At 44.1% G+C, this 14,534-nt stretch overlaps 1 protein-coding gene across 2 annotated transcripts in view; it reads left to right on the forward strand.

Moving 5' to 3' along the window:
- The window catches only part of LOC147710479 (uncharacterized), a 183,323-nt gene that overhangs the window by 91,394 nt on the left and 77,395 nt on the right, over positions 1-14,534 (forward strand). The window lies entirely within an intron of this gene.

Below are 14,534 nucleotides of genomic sequence, written 5' to 3' on the forward strand. Positions count from 1 at the left end.
TGCATTATTAATTTATTGTTATATAAAGGTACGTGAGTAACTACTAAATATTTGTTTCTTTTGACATTCTCATAAAACGGCATTATTTTTATTATTATTCACAGTTCAGTAAGCAAATACAAATGTGTTTCTTTTGTGATTCAAATGAGAACATTTATCGTGTTTCCTATCACAGTCCAGCAAACAACTACTAATGTATTCCTCGTTCCACTGTATTGGTAAACACTTTTTGTTTACCAACTAATTCACTGTTAGGCGGAGTTATAAAAATTCTGTGCTAATTTTTAATTATAAATAAGTCACTGTTCGCGATGAGAAATGCACCAGACCCCTCTGTTCAGGGTTTTTTTTTTTTTTAGTTCAACAAGATTTTATTAAAAGAAATAAGGATCCAAATAATAGCAGTCAAAATACAAAGAGGTGATACATTCCAATATGAGTAGAACGTGAAAAAACAAACATGGATATCATTCGATCAGCAACTCAATTATATGTAAATAAAATTAGAAAGAGGGGAATCAATGCGGAGTTACCAATATAAGTCAATAATGGGTATATCGTGTAGAACATGGAACATATCAGCCACTGAGATGAGGGTAGGGGCAGGGGAAGAAACAAGAGCAAAAGGAGGAAGGAAGTAAAGAAAGGAAAAAATAGCAGTAGAAAGAAAGAGGCGGGACGAGAGGACAGGAAAGAGGGAGAAAGAGAGAAGGAATCCCACATGAATAGCCCAATGCAACGTAATTCGCAGACCAAACATTACGTAGACAAACCAACAGGAAAACGAGGGACTACACCTTGCGAGGAGAGTTCCATGTATTTATCCAGGGATTCCCAAACCCCACTCGAAATGGAGGGCGATAGGTGTGCTAGATCTACTGAGGTGTGAGCACTACGTAAGAAGGAAACCCATGCCCACCACGTATGGTAAGAGACTGACGAGAAAGATTTCCAATCCATAAGGATAACCTTGACCGCAATAGATAAAAGAAGATCTAACAGCTGTAATTGTAACAAATCAAGGGGAAGGGGCGTAGGGGCAGCCCAGGGACCTAATAGGACTAGAGGGAAAGAGAGCTGGAGCTGAATGTCAAAAATAAGAGATAAATGTTGCTGAATAAGGGCCCAGAAAGGTTTAAGTAAGGAACAATTATAGAACATATGAGGGAAATCCCCCGCCTCCATGCCACAACTCCAACAGAGATCATCTTCTTTAAGGTTGAGAGAATGAAGACGTACAGGTGTCCAGTGGAGTAAGTTAATCGAGAAAAACTTGGACTGTATTAGGGAAGGAGCTATTTTGTTACGAAGCGCAAATTTGCTGATGGATTGCCAAGCTTCAGATGATAAATGATCCGTGATATTGTGATCGAAATGACGCATCCATTTTTGTTGTGCAACTGTCTGGTCAGGAAGCGAAGTAGAAGATAGAAACTTATATATGTGGGAGGCAACATGACCAGCTTTGAGCCAAATACAAAATAGCGAAATGGTAGGGGAGGAGGGGTGAAGACGAGTTTTTGAGATGGCAACCTTGATTTTAAGAAAGGTATAGAAGTCTAGATTAGTTAGAGAGTGTTTGAGCGCTAGGGTAGAAAAAGGTAGGGGTTCCCCAGAGTCACTATACAGATGTTGTACAAGAGAGACACCTTTCGTAGCCCAATATGACATGAGGGTGGGAGTGATATTAATTTTGATTTTGGAATTACGCCAAATGGAAGACCATCTAGTTTTGTGCAGAGGAAATGCTAGTTTCCTGTCCACTTTCTTAATTGCGGTAATTGTATCAATAATTATAGAGCGGGAAAACAGAATGTGCAAAGTGGAAGTAGTACAGAGAGAGGCAAGTGGTAGAGGTGCAACTAAGTCCTGTTCTATGAGTAGCCATAAAGGAATATGATGGGATGGGGGAGAAAACCATAAGGCCCCCTGAGAGGCCAAGAAAGCCGTCTGGTATTTTTCCCAGTCTGGGAAATTACAACCTCCCATATCACAGGGTCTACGTAAATATTTATATGCTAATCGAGCGCGTTTGCCATTCCAAAGAAATTTGGCGGTGATACCATCGATTTCCCGAAAAAAAGAGTCGGATAATTTCATCGGAATCATAGATGAGACAAAATTAATAATCGGCGTGATCATCATTTTTAAGGTTTGTAGTCGACCCCACCACGAAATATGTTTCGGAGACCATGTATCCAGAAGACGACGAACCTTAGTAAGAGTTTGAGATTCATTGTAGGCAACCGTGGTATGTAGCGTGGAACAGAAATAGATGCCTAGATATTTGAGATGGGTAGATTGCCACTTAAAGCCAGCCGAACCCATATGAGCAGGAAAACAGTAGGCATTTAAAGGGAACATTTCTGTCTTATCTCTGTTTAGAGTGTATCCGGATACTTTAGAGAACAAAGAAATGGTATCAGAGATAGCAGGGATGGCCAACGCTATATCGTCAGAGAAGATGAGAACATCGTCAGCGTAGGCAGCGGTTTTAAGACAATGAGTACCAAAAGAAAATCCTTTGATATCAGGATGCAAATCAATCAGCCGAAGGAGAGGATCAATAGATAACAAAAACAAGAGAGGGGATAAGGGACATCCTTGCCTCGTACCCTGGCAGAGATTAAAGGAAGAGGATGTAGCACCATTAACCCTAATATTAGCTTTAGGTTGGGAGTATAAAGACATTACCATGTTAATAAAAGAGTCTCCGAGGTTATGTGCACATAAGACAGCTCGAAGGAAAGGCCAAGAGACCTTATCGAAGGCCTTTTCCGCATCGAGGGCCAAGGCCGCGGCAGGTAGTTGGGATCGCTTAGCCGCTCCAATAATATGACAGAAAGCGCGGATATTGTCTCTTGCCAGTCTACCCTTAACAAATCCAGTTTGGGAGGGATGGACTAAATTAGGAATAAAAGATTCTAGACGTTTAGCCAAGATTTTAGCAAAGATCTTCGCTTCCATATTAAGAAGCGAAATAGGGCGGAAGTTCTTAGGATCTGAATGATCCTTACCTTCTTTCGGGATCACTACTATCGTGGCATCGGCAGCTGTACCAGAAACAGAACCATTCCGAACAAAGGTGTCAAAGACAGCTTGTAGCTTAGGAACAAGTAGCGGAAGAAAGGTTTTATAAAATAAGATCGGGTATCCGTCTGGACCAGGAGCTTTCCCCGAGCGGGTGGCCTTGATAGCAGCCGCTATTTCCTCCGGTGAGATAGGAGCATTCAAAGTAGATCGATCTCCTTCTGAGATTGATTGAATCGGAATTGATTTTAAAAAGTCTTGGCACTTGTCAAAAGAAGCCTGGTTAGAGGGGGTGTATAATTTGTTATAGAAATCGCGAAAGACTTCAAGAATTTCCTCAGTTTGGAATTTAGTAGAACCAGTGTGATCTTTGATAGAAGAGATCTGGGAGGACTTATAGGAAGAATCTTGGAATTTTAATGTGGCAGCCAAGAGTTTCCCAGCGCGATTCTTTAAAAGTAACTTCTTGGACTTTTGCGCCTGGAAACCAATATGAGCTCTTTTAGTGACAATAGTGTTATATTTGTATTTTAGGAGCTTAATTTGTTGTAGAATAGTCGGATCTTTGGTATGTCTAAAGGAGGCCTCCAGAGTTTTGATGGTAGAGGATAAGTCAGTAAGTTCCCCCTTAATCGCCAAGTTACGTTTGGACATGCACGCTATAGCTTGGCCCCGAAAAGTACACTTAAAAGAGTCCCATAAAGTTATTGGAGAAGATACAGAGTCCTCATTTTCACGGAAAAAAGTGTTTATTTCCGTGGAGAATTTATCTACCTGGGCAGAGTCATGTAACACTTCCGTATTGAGTCTCCAGGAACGACCACGCGGTTTCGGCGCAAAGGACGTAAGCGTAAAAGTGACCGCGGCATGATCAGAAATGACAATGGGATGAATCAGCGGAGAGGCAGAAGCAGAGACAAGAGAGGAGTGAACCAGGAGATAATCAATACGAGAGAATGAGGAATGAGGGGAAGAAAAGAAAGAAAAGTCACTGCCAGTGGGATTATGGAGACGCCAAATATCATGCAATTGAGCAGTGGAACACATGTTAATCATCTGTTTATGTGCTTTAGGCGGACGAAACTGGAATGCAGAGTTCCTATCCAATAAAGGATCCATTGGTAAGTTAAAATCTCCACCAACAATGAGATTGCCAGCATGAGGGGTGTCATGCAATTTTTTGGAAATGGATTTCCAAAAGGCTGGATTATCAACATTCGGGGCATATATATTCATAACAAACAAGTCATGTTGTCCATCTGACAATTTAGATAGAAGCCAGCGACCCTCAGAATCATGCTCAGAAGAAATGATTGATAATCCTGAATTCCTCGAAACTAACATAAGCACACCATTGCGTTTACCAGAAGCATCAGAACAAGACACATCCGACACCCAGTCTTTCTTTAAAAATAAGGCTTCTCTACTGGTAATTTTAGATTCTTGAAAGAGGACTAAGTCTGCCGAGAGCGACTTACAGTAATCCAGGATTTTAGATCGTTTCACTGGATGATTTAATCCCTTAACATTAAGGGATAATACATTTAAACCTGGCATGGAACAAAGGGGGATACAAACGGAGACAGCATTGAAGACAGAGAAAGAACGGAGTACACACAAACAGTGGACCAGTTATTAAGCAAAATCGATGTTACGGGAGCGACCATGTGGGAAAACCAGGAAAGAAGAAAGGGCAGAAGAGAAGAAAGACAAGAAGAGAGAAAGAGAGGAGGCAGAGGGGGAGGTCTAAAAGAGACCCATATCATGCAAGGGAGAACGTGGAAAGGGCGAGTAGGGGGCCCGTATTAGAGCAAAAATTGGGAAGGAGAAACAGCCCAATATTAGAAAAGAAAAAATCTCATGAAAATAAATAATACAATATGAGAAACAGCAGAACTCAGTACACATATCATTTGAAAATGAGGAGCTGAGACGCTATAAGAGGAATAATACACTTCAGGGTAGATTAGCAATATCATAACATAAACAAGATCATATAATGAAGAACAATTGAATAAAAAATGCAAAAAGAAACTTAATTATGCAATAAAGAGCCTAAACAATATGTAACATTTCTAAATATAGTAACGAATATGCAGCGAAATCACATATCAATAATAACAACAATTACATAACTATACTATAAAGTGGAATCGTAGAAGGAAAAAAGATAAGTGTCAGAGAGGAGCATGTAGAGACAAGGCAGAGACAGAGATGGAAGAGGAAAAGGAGCAGAACCCGTAAGGAGAATTCCACACCGCCAAACTAGAACGATATCAAGCATAAGGTGAAGATGAGAAAAAGAAAAGTGCCAGCGAAAAAAGAAATAGTATATTAATTACAACCAAGAAATCTGTACCCAAGAACTACAACAAGGCAAGTACCATGTAAAGGATAGACCAGAAAAAGAGGCTCAGAGGACGAAATTGAGAAGTAAGAAGAGAATCAAGAGTAGTATGAAGAAGAGAAAGAAAAGAAAGAACATACAATAGCAGAGGAGTAAATTAGCGTGTAAACACCACTAGAAAGAAAGAAGAGGAATTCATCTTGAAAAACAGCACAACCACAAGTAGAGAGATAAACAAATCAGGTCCCTGAGGCCCCCGGAGCCTGTGTCGTTGCTCTTTGAATCTCCATCTCTATCTCCTCTTGGTTGTCTAAGAACGTTGTCAAGTCTGCCGGTTCATCGAAGATCCTGGGACGTCCTTTATAAGTGATGCGAAACTTGGATGGACCTGAAAAGGAAAAAGGAATGCCCAACTCGGTGAGACGTTTCCGAAGGTTCAAGAAGCCTTTCCGTCTTATGACTGTGTCTCTGGCAAAGTCCTGAGAAATGGAAATGCGATGACCCTCCCAGATGAGTTGTTTAATCTTGCGCATATGAGACAGAATCAGCTCAGTGTGTTGATGTCGTAAGGGCTTAAAAATGATTGCTCTTGGCTGGGTGGCTGCCTTGGAACGAAACGTTGGAACACGGTGTGCTCTTTCAATCTCAAAATCTCTGTGAAAAGATAGCTGGAGTGTATCCGGAATCCAATGAGACAGGAACTCAATCATAGAGGAGGAAGATTTCTCTGAATCCTCCGGCAGGCCAAAAATACGAAGATTGGATCTCCTGTTACGGTCTTCCTGCTCCGTGAGGTCTCTGCGCAACGCCACCATAGAACGCTCCAGTTGAGAGAGGGACCTAGATTGCTTTTGCATCCCATCCTCTGCAGAACTTATTCGTGTTTCTGTCGCTGACACACGAAGAGAAAGGGCTTTAAAGTCATTTCGGATAGCAGATACTTCAACTTGCAATAAGTCAGTGTTAGTTTTTGTTGACTGCGCAATGTCATGAACTTCATTCAGGCGCGCCAAAATGGTGTCCAATGTGGAAGCATTGTCTGCCTGAGGAGATTCAGGCGTCGGAGAGACTGACTTAAGTCTTTTTAAGGATGCGCCCAGGTCCTTGGAGTCTTTGCTGTTCAATGAGCGATTCATACTGACAGGTGACGTAGTAAGAGCCTAAGAGAAAACACTGGAATAGGCTGGAACACCACAGGTGCGCAAAATATGTAGACTCAGTGTCAAACAGTGGCAGTTTACGTTCAAAACACGCAAAGGAAGAGTAGCTGTAAAGTATGGGCAAAGTTGCGCAGGAAATCTCCTCAATAAAATAAAGCGGACACCTCCATGAAGAATGCGAGAGAAAAAATAGAAGCGAGCAGCTCAAAAAACCAGCCAAGAAGCAAGAAAGTAACATTAAAGGAAAAGCATAAATGTTACCATTTCAGCCGTCGCGTGTAGAAACCCTCAGCCGAGCGCTGAATACCGCAAGTTTGTATCCGCGGCGGCGCCTCAGAAGTCCGATGACAGGAACGTCATGCGCGACAAAATGGCGGTCGCACTTCAGGAATGCGAGCGCCTGTGAGGGATAATGCAGGAAACATCTCTTCGGTGGCTGCGAACGCGGTAAAAACAGTGTCGTGAAGGTCACTGCATGTTCCGCCGCTGGTGAGTGAGGTTGCAGGTCGAAAGGGCACGAAGAAGCGGAAAGAAACGCTCTACGGGACCAACTCTCCCCGGAGCTCAAGCGCGACACGCCATGCTACAGCGGCGCGCAAGCCACGCCCCCCCCTCTGTTCAGGGTTTTAACCCCAGAACCAAAATCACAAATAGGAACATGAAATATTAACCCACGGGGCACCTACTATTTAACTTCCACCATTTCTAACAAATGCACATAATAATGATAGTGGGCTTTATCAGTGAAAGCAGCTCTCTTCACCTGAGATTAATATACAGATTTGTTTTGATTTTTTGGATGCTTACTTTCTATTGCAATGTTACCTTCATTTTTGCATTAGATGTTTATACTACCAGACTGAACATCTAGCTCTAGGGTACTAAGCAAACCAGTTGGAAAACATACATTTTATATACAAGGGCAGAGAAGAGCCACAGCAGAGAGTGGGCTCAAAAGGGAATCACACTCTGCCATAATGAGCAACAAAACAGGCCCATTGGGACCATAAAACAACGACAAAACCTAAGTACTGACTGTGCTTTTATTGAAGACTATGGAATACTCTCACCACTTGACCAGTGTGAACCCCGACAGGCTAGGAGGGCTGAAGAACCGTCCTCCCCCTGGGGGTGCAGGACTCCTCTAGTTGATGAGTAGCTCCACAAACCACTCAAAAGATACGGAGAAGTGAGGCTTAACACGGGTTGGTGTGAATTCTGGTTGCTTTGTGATATCCTGCAGCAGTTGTGTAACCTGTCTGTGTATAAGCCCTCTGGTGGATGCTCGTGGCAGAGGCTGGTCTTCTCCTCCAAGGGGTGAGAGTGATGCCAACTAGGGATCTCTCTATGAGGCACATGGCAGTAGACAAGCGAGTAACATTTTCGTTGCCCATCCAATCAGTGGCCTCTTGGGCTAGGACACTTCTAGAGAGGGGTTCAACCTACACGCTCCTTTAGTTGTGGACGCTCTTGTGCATAAAACTCATCAAATTTCTACTGCGAGGCGAACATCTCCCAGCAGGAAACAAACACGCTTCTCTCACAAGCCCGCTTCTTTCCATGACCCTCACGCACCCTAAGCCCTCACACCACCATAGCCGTCTGCTCATGAACACCCTTTCGTGCAGTCTTTCGTGCAACTGGCATCATCAGCAGATTGTAAAATGTCCATTTATTGATGCTAAAGAAGGAAGCTTCTAGAATGTTTTAGGGGAGCTTTAGAAGCCTCTGTCTATGTGCAGGTTTTCATAATGACACCTTGAAGTATGTTAACTGAAGACAGGTGTGACATTGTAAGTCAATGACGTCATGTCTAAGTGATGGTGTGTTACCGAAAGAAGTGAGTGAGACCTGTTATCTACTGAAAGGTGTGTCCATCAGTTGTGGTCTGACCGTCTCGCATTACTAAACTACTGCTAGGGGTTTATTGGGGTACACCTAGGGTTACGCTCCCAGATGTGAGGGGACAGCGGGTACCCTCTGCACAGGGTGGGTTGTAAATTACTGAATAGATAAGTGGACATTGTGAGCTAAAAACGGTCTTCCTTTAAAGATGGTAGCCCCACCCACCAGCCTGGTGGCAGGCTTCATCATAGGAGCCTGCTCCCGCCTCTTGGGGGTGGGCTACAGCCCTGCTAGGCATGGGGGCTCCAGAAGTGTCCATGTGTGGTGTGGTGGAGTCCTATATCAAACAAGGCCTTGTGGCGTGGGGGAAATATTTGGAAAAAGTGGATAAAATAACATTGCAGTGCTATGTACAGAGACGCAGAACAACTAAAAAGACCTCTATGGTGCCCTAATAAACTCTACTCCTGTCCCCTGATGGGCTTAATTAAAAATGCAGAGGAATGATTCAACCCTTTGGTCAGGTGGACATGTTTCAGCCCACTGTATTGCACCTCCACAGGATGCGTACATAACCTACCCCTGGTGGTATCCCAAGTGACGAAAGATTCTCTGGGTAGATATGTGGTGGTAGAGGGTACCGTTTTGAAGGTTGCCCAATCCATCCCCTTAGAGCGTATATTCACCCCCCTCCAGCCACAACCAAGTGTGAGATGTGATACTAAAATAACCCTAGGGAATCACCATGACCGTTTGTACACTCACCTGTTGGCAACACACAAGATACGATCCCAAATTGGCCTACTGTTACTCCCTGCTACTGATCTGACTCAATTGTCTGGTTCCCTCATTGTGCCCAGGTGTATCTCTGACCACACCCCAGTCATGCTACACTTTGGCTCTCAGAGTGTGGGACCTAGCCCAGTGTGGAGAGTCAACGCGTGGCACCTCACAGACCAGTGTTTCACACAGGGACTGGCTCAGGAACTCCAGGATTAGTTGATCCTCAACAAACACTCTCTTGCCTCGCCTGGTATGATGTGGGAGGCCTGGAAGCCTAATATGAGGGGCTGTGCACCACAGTTAACAGTGTGTTCACATGGAAGGGTGCAGCCGGGTTATGAAAAAGAGTTATTATTACTGCCCTGGCTCTGACCCATTGAAGATGTGGGTGGAGCTAATATAGTACGTGGGTGGAGCCAGCAGAGAAAGTGGGTGGAGTCAGACAAAAGTAGGTGTGGCCTCCGACAAACATTTGAGCACCTGCACTTCATATTTTACAAATTAAGCACTGCCCCTGGATGCTTCCATCCAGAATATCATTTGTTACTTTCTACATCTTCAAAGATCTAATTTGGCATATTCTTCCATACGCCTGCACCTTGCAGCAATTGCAGCTTATTTGCAGAACGGACAACATCTGTCTCTCTTCAGCGTTCCCGCGATTAAAGCGTTCATGGAAGGCTTAAAAAGGATAATCCCACCCAGGTTGCCTCCTTCTCCTGCGTGGGACCTAAATATTGTCCTTACCAGACTTATGGGACCCCCTTTCGAGCCCCTACATAGATGCGAGCTGCAATTCCTAACATGGAAAACTGCTTTCCTTGTTGCTATCACCTCTCTCAGAAGATTAAGTGAAATACAAGCTTTCACTATACAAGAACCATTTTTTCAGATACATCCCAACAAAGTGGTTCTTAGGCCTAATCCAACATTTCTCCCAAAAGTCGTCACTCCTTTTCACCTCAATCAGTCTGTCGAGCTACCTGTGTTTTTCCAAAACCCAGACTCAGTAGCAGAAACTAAATCGTTTCAAAAAACTAAACAACTGTTTGTCGCTTTCTCTCCTCCGCACATAGGCAACCCCATTTCCAAAGGCGGGATTGCACAGTGGATTCGAAAGTGTATACAAATATGCTATATAAAAGCTAAACGTACACTAACAGTTCCTCCTAGAGCGCACTCCACTCGTAAAATAGGAGCCTCTATGGCTTTCTTAGGAAATATACCACTAGAGGACATATGCAAGGCAGCAACATGGTCTACACCACACACCTTCACGAAACACTATTGTGTTGGATGTGCAAGCAAAGCAGCAAGCTGCGGTAGTCCAAGCTGTCCTTGGAACTCGCTTTCAAACTACTGCAACGGATACAGGTGACCACCGCTAAAGGGTATACTGCTGCACAATCGATGCACAGTGTACTATCTGCAGCTCCCATGCCTCGAACGGAAAATGCTACTTACCAGTATGCATCTGTTCTTGGCATGTAGAGCTGCAGAGTAGTACATGCCCTCCCGCCTCCCCGGGATTTGTATCCGTTCCAGTTCTCATCTTACTTAGATGCATACGCATGGACATCCTTCTTTTCTTTACTTCTACTGACTCCATCATTTCCCATCATGGCGAAAAACAATCTGAGGATGGAGCCGATGCCCATGCGCAGTATTGTCCAAGGGAGGAGTCACCTATCGGGACTAGCAAAGACTTCTTCCAAGAAGACAACAACCTGCAATCATCCGAGCCCAACACCAGGTGGCGATCTAATGCACAGTGTAGTACTCTGCAGCTCTATATGCCAAGAACAGATGCATACTGGTAAGTAGCATTTTCCTTCCTGTATATATGTTTATGCGGTGTAGCTTGAGGGTACTTTTTTAGGTCGAGCAGACCTACCCTCAATGCGTGAGCATTGAAGGGTGTCTGCTTCAGACCTATTGTGGCCCGTTAGTGAGAATGCTGGGGAATGAGGACACCAATCTGTTACGAGCTCGCATTTTTCCCCGCGGGAGCGCGCGTCTGACCCGCGCTTGCGCAGATCAACTCACAGCCCCTGCTCGCACACAGCCAGCCCCACCCCTCTGCATGCACGCATACACAGGCGCGCGTGCGCGCACACACACACACACACACAGGCGCGCGCATGCACACGCAGGCATACGACACACATACAGGCTCAATCACACACAGTCACCTATGCGCACACACAGTCACGCACGCGCGCACACACACACTCCCCCCCCCCTTCCCTCCCAGGCATACACACAGGCACGCACGCACTTCACTTCACTTCAGCCCTGGGCCCCACTCACCGACTGCGCTCTTCCGGCGGGCTCCTCACGGCGCGGCGCGGCTCGTCTCCTCTTCTCAATCGGGCTCGCGGACCTCGGGAGGCGGGACTTCCGGTCGGCCGCGACCTGATTCGCCGGCCGGCCAAGAGCTTCCGGGTCGCCGCGGGAATATTATTCGCAGGAATGAAGGAATATACGAATGTTGAATACTACTATATAACGGCTGGTAGTAGGACATTGTTATTTTTACATGGAGCGTTGAGTTTGGATAGGGATCTTTCTATCAGCCACTTTAGTTAACATACAGTACTCTGCTCAAATACGAATGGTCGGAGGGTTTTTATCCGAAGCAGATAGCAAAAGTCTCCATGAGAATGGGATTCATTTGAATTAATAATACTAACATGGATATATTCAAGGTGGCATTCTTGTTCAAACATGTAGGTGGCTTAAAGAAAGTGCCTTTATAGACTTGTGGTCGTCAGTTTAGCAGAATAATGATTTACTTTAATATAGTTCGAGAGATGTTGGGATAGCTTTAAGGACACAGGATCTTAGAGAGGTTGAAGTGTGAACAGTTGCTGGGTAATGAATTTGCATTTTTTTATTTTATACGAGCAGAGTGCCTCGCAAAACAAAAGTTGTAGAAGGTAAATTTGCCAGTAAAAGGATAGCGCACTCGGATTTCGAGTGTTTCGTACAATGGAGGCTTTGGTATATTCCATGGGGTTGGTATTGTATTGTCGTAATGAAGGGCTTCCGAGTTCAAGTTGAAAGATCATTCTGATGGGTAGCGGACAGAACAGGAAGCCCGGTACATTCATCAATGAAAGGGAAAGATGATTGGTCGAAATACAGCAACTGGACATACTTGCTGTAACTTTCGGTTTCGGGCGGGCATAGTATTTATGAAATGTGTGTATCGTAAAAATTAGTATGCAAGAGTCAGTGATATGGATAGCACACTCGGATTTCGTGTGGCTCATACATTTAGGGCGTCTGTTTTTTCAATACGGTTGACACTATAATTGCGTGAAGACAGGGTTCCCCGTGCTAAATTGCAGGATTATTCTACATGGATAGTAGACTGGAGAGGGAGCAGGGTGCACGCAATACTGAAAGGGAGAGATGATTGGTTATAGTGTAGCCAACCGGAAATGCTTGCTGTAATTTCCAGTTTTTGGCGGGCATAACGCTTATGGAACGGGTATCTTTGGCTAATAAGACGGTGGTTGGTTGAACCAGGATAGGAAACAGTTTGTTATATATGTTTTTTTACCCATAAACAGGTGAGAATGGGGTGCAACGTACAGAAGATAGACTATAGCGGTCTGGCTGAATAGGCAATAATTGTCTAACAAGGATATTTTTTTATTGTATTTATTTTACTATATACAGATGGTGCGATTAGTGAATTCGAAATGGTATGGGAATTTTGGACCTGGTTAATAGTTCTATGAGCACTCGAAAATCCAAAGAAATTAACTGTATATAGAGGTGAGTGCATTACAATATTGCGCATCAATATTCGCATGGTTGTGCGATAAGAACAAGGATCCCATGGCTCTCAGATTACATTTTCAAACGAACCACAATGGCGCAGGATTCATATCATGCTATTTCAACTCTGTGTGCGTGCCCTCTTCGTATGGAGCAGGGATGTGTTTGGATATTTCATCAAGGCCGGCGGTTGGCACTGTTCACGCACCACCAGTCGTTCTTGGGCTTCTCAGCTGACCGCAGCTTGGAGTATGTGGCATGGTAGTGCATTTCTGATTAGCCCCCAGGGATTCCGCAGGTAAGAGGAACAATGGATGACTGCGGAGTGGGGGGTGGAGATCTCGACGCAAGGAGGTCTCTGTGGCATTCAGCGCATGGTCTTTGCTTTCCCCTAACCCGTAATGCCTTGTGCTTTTATCCGGTGGATACCTGGTGACTGGACACCATCATAGCCAACGCTGATATGGTGAGGTCTGCTTCGCATGTGGATTTTTTAGGCAATGTTCTTCCTGACCCTGCACAGTGATTAACTTTCATAGACTTCATGGTGCATTCATAATGGAGACTATGTGATACCTGCAGCATAAGGATGTGTTTCAGCTCACATTTGTTTATACAATGAAAATCAATCTCGGGGGCCTAAAGTACAATGGTAAAACCTTGTTTGTTTGACTATTTTCTCGTAAGGCATTGAACTTTCCGACTGCCGGTTTCATCGTGCATGCTATGGTTTAGATGTCTATTTGAACTTACAATGTACATTTTCAAAGCCTATTGACTGCCGTTTGGGCCAGTTCAGGAGTTTGGATGTGAGGGAGCGGGGGCTTATGGGATATGTAGTCCTGTTGGTTGCTGCATGAAGGGGCAGCCTTAGAGCTCTTTGAAATACACACTATGAGGCAGAGTTTCACAGTCAGGCATACGCTTGACTGGGTGTGAGCTCTTTGTTGCCCAGTGCTGAGAGGTAATTAACACAGCATTTAATAATCACGCTATCCCTCTCCATCATAAGTGATAATTACCGGCATGGCCTCTTTTGGTCTCTATGTTCAATCCATGAGGTAGCTGCTTAAAGACACATATCTTTCATTTATCACTCTCACGCAGTATACCCAAGATTTTGAAGTGTTTTGTTATACATGTTTGCGCCATTTCATATTCATATGGGATTATTTTGGCAGGGGTTCTGATAGACTATGAAAGACACAATATAGATATAAATGTGTACTGTGCACATTATAGATATATCGTGGGGGTCCGATGTTACACTATGCAAGTTGAGGGGTTTATCATATTTACACTATGCACGCTGCATTTTGATTGATATATATTATCTTTTTTTCTTTATTATCGTTGTGTAATGTAAGCACTTCCTGTATAGCGCACTGCGACATAGCAGGTATACTGGCGGTGTGAGACGGGAGGCCTTTGACAAGGAAGTAAGTTAGCCTGATAATCTGGGATAGAGCCAGGTCTTTATTTTCCTTCTAAACTGCAACAGATCATTAATTCGCTGCAACTCCGAGGGTATGTTGTTCCAAAGCCTTGCTGCAGCAACACTGAAGACTTGTCCCCCCAGT

The sequence above is a fragment of the Lissotriton vulgaris genome, chromosome 5, assembly GCF_964263255.1.
Source record: "Lissotriton vulgaris chromosome 5, aLisVul1.2, whole genome shotgun sequence".
In the NCBI taxonomy this organism is placed as follows: domain Eukaryota; kingdom Metazoa; phylum Chordata; class Amphibia; order Caudata; family Salamandridae; genus Lissotriton; species Lissotriton vulgaris.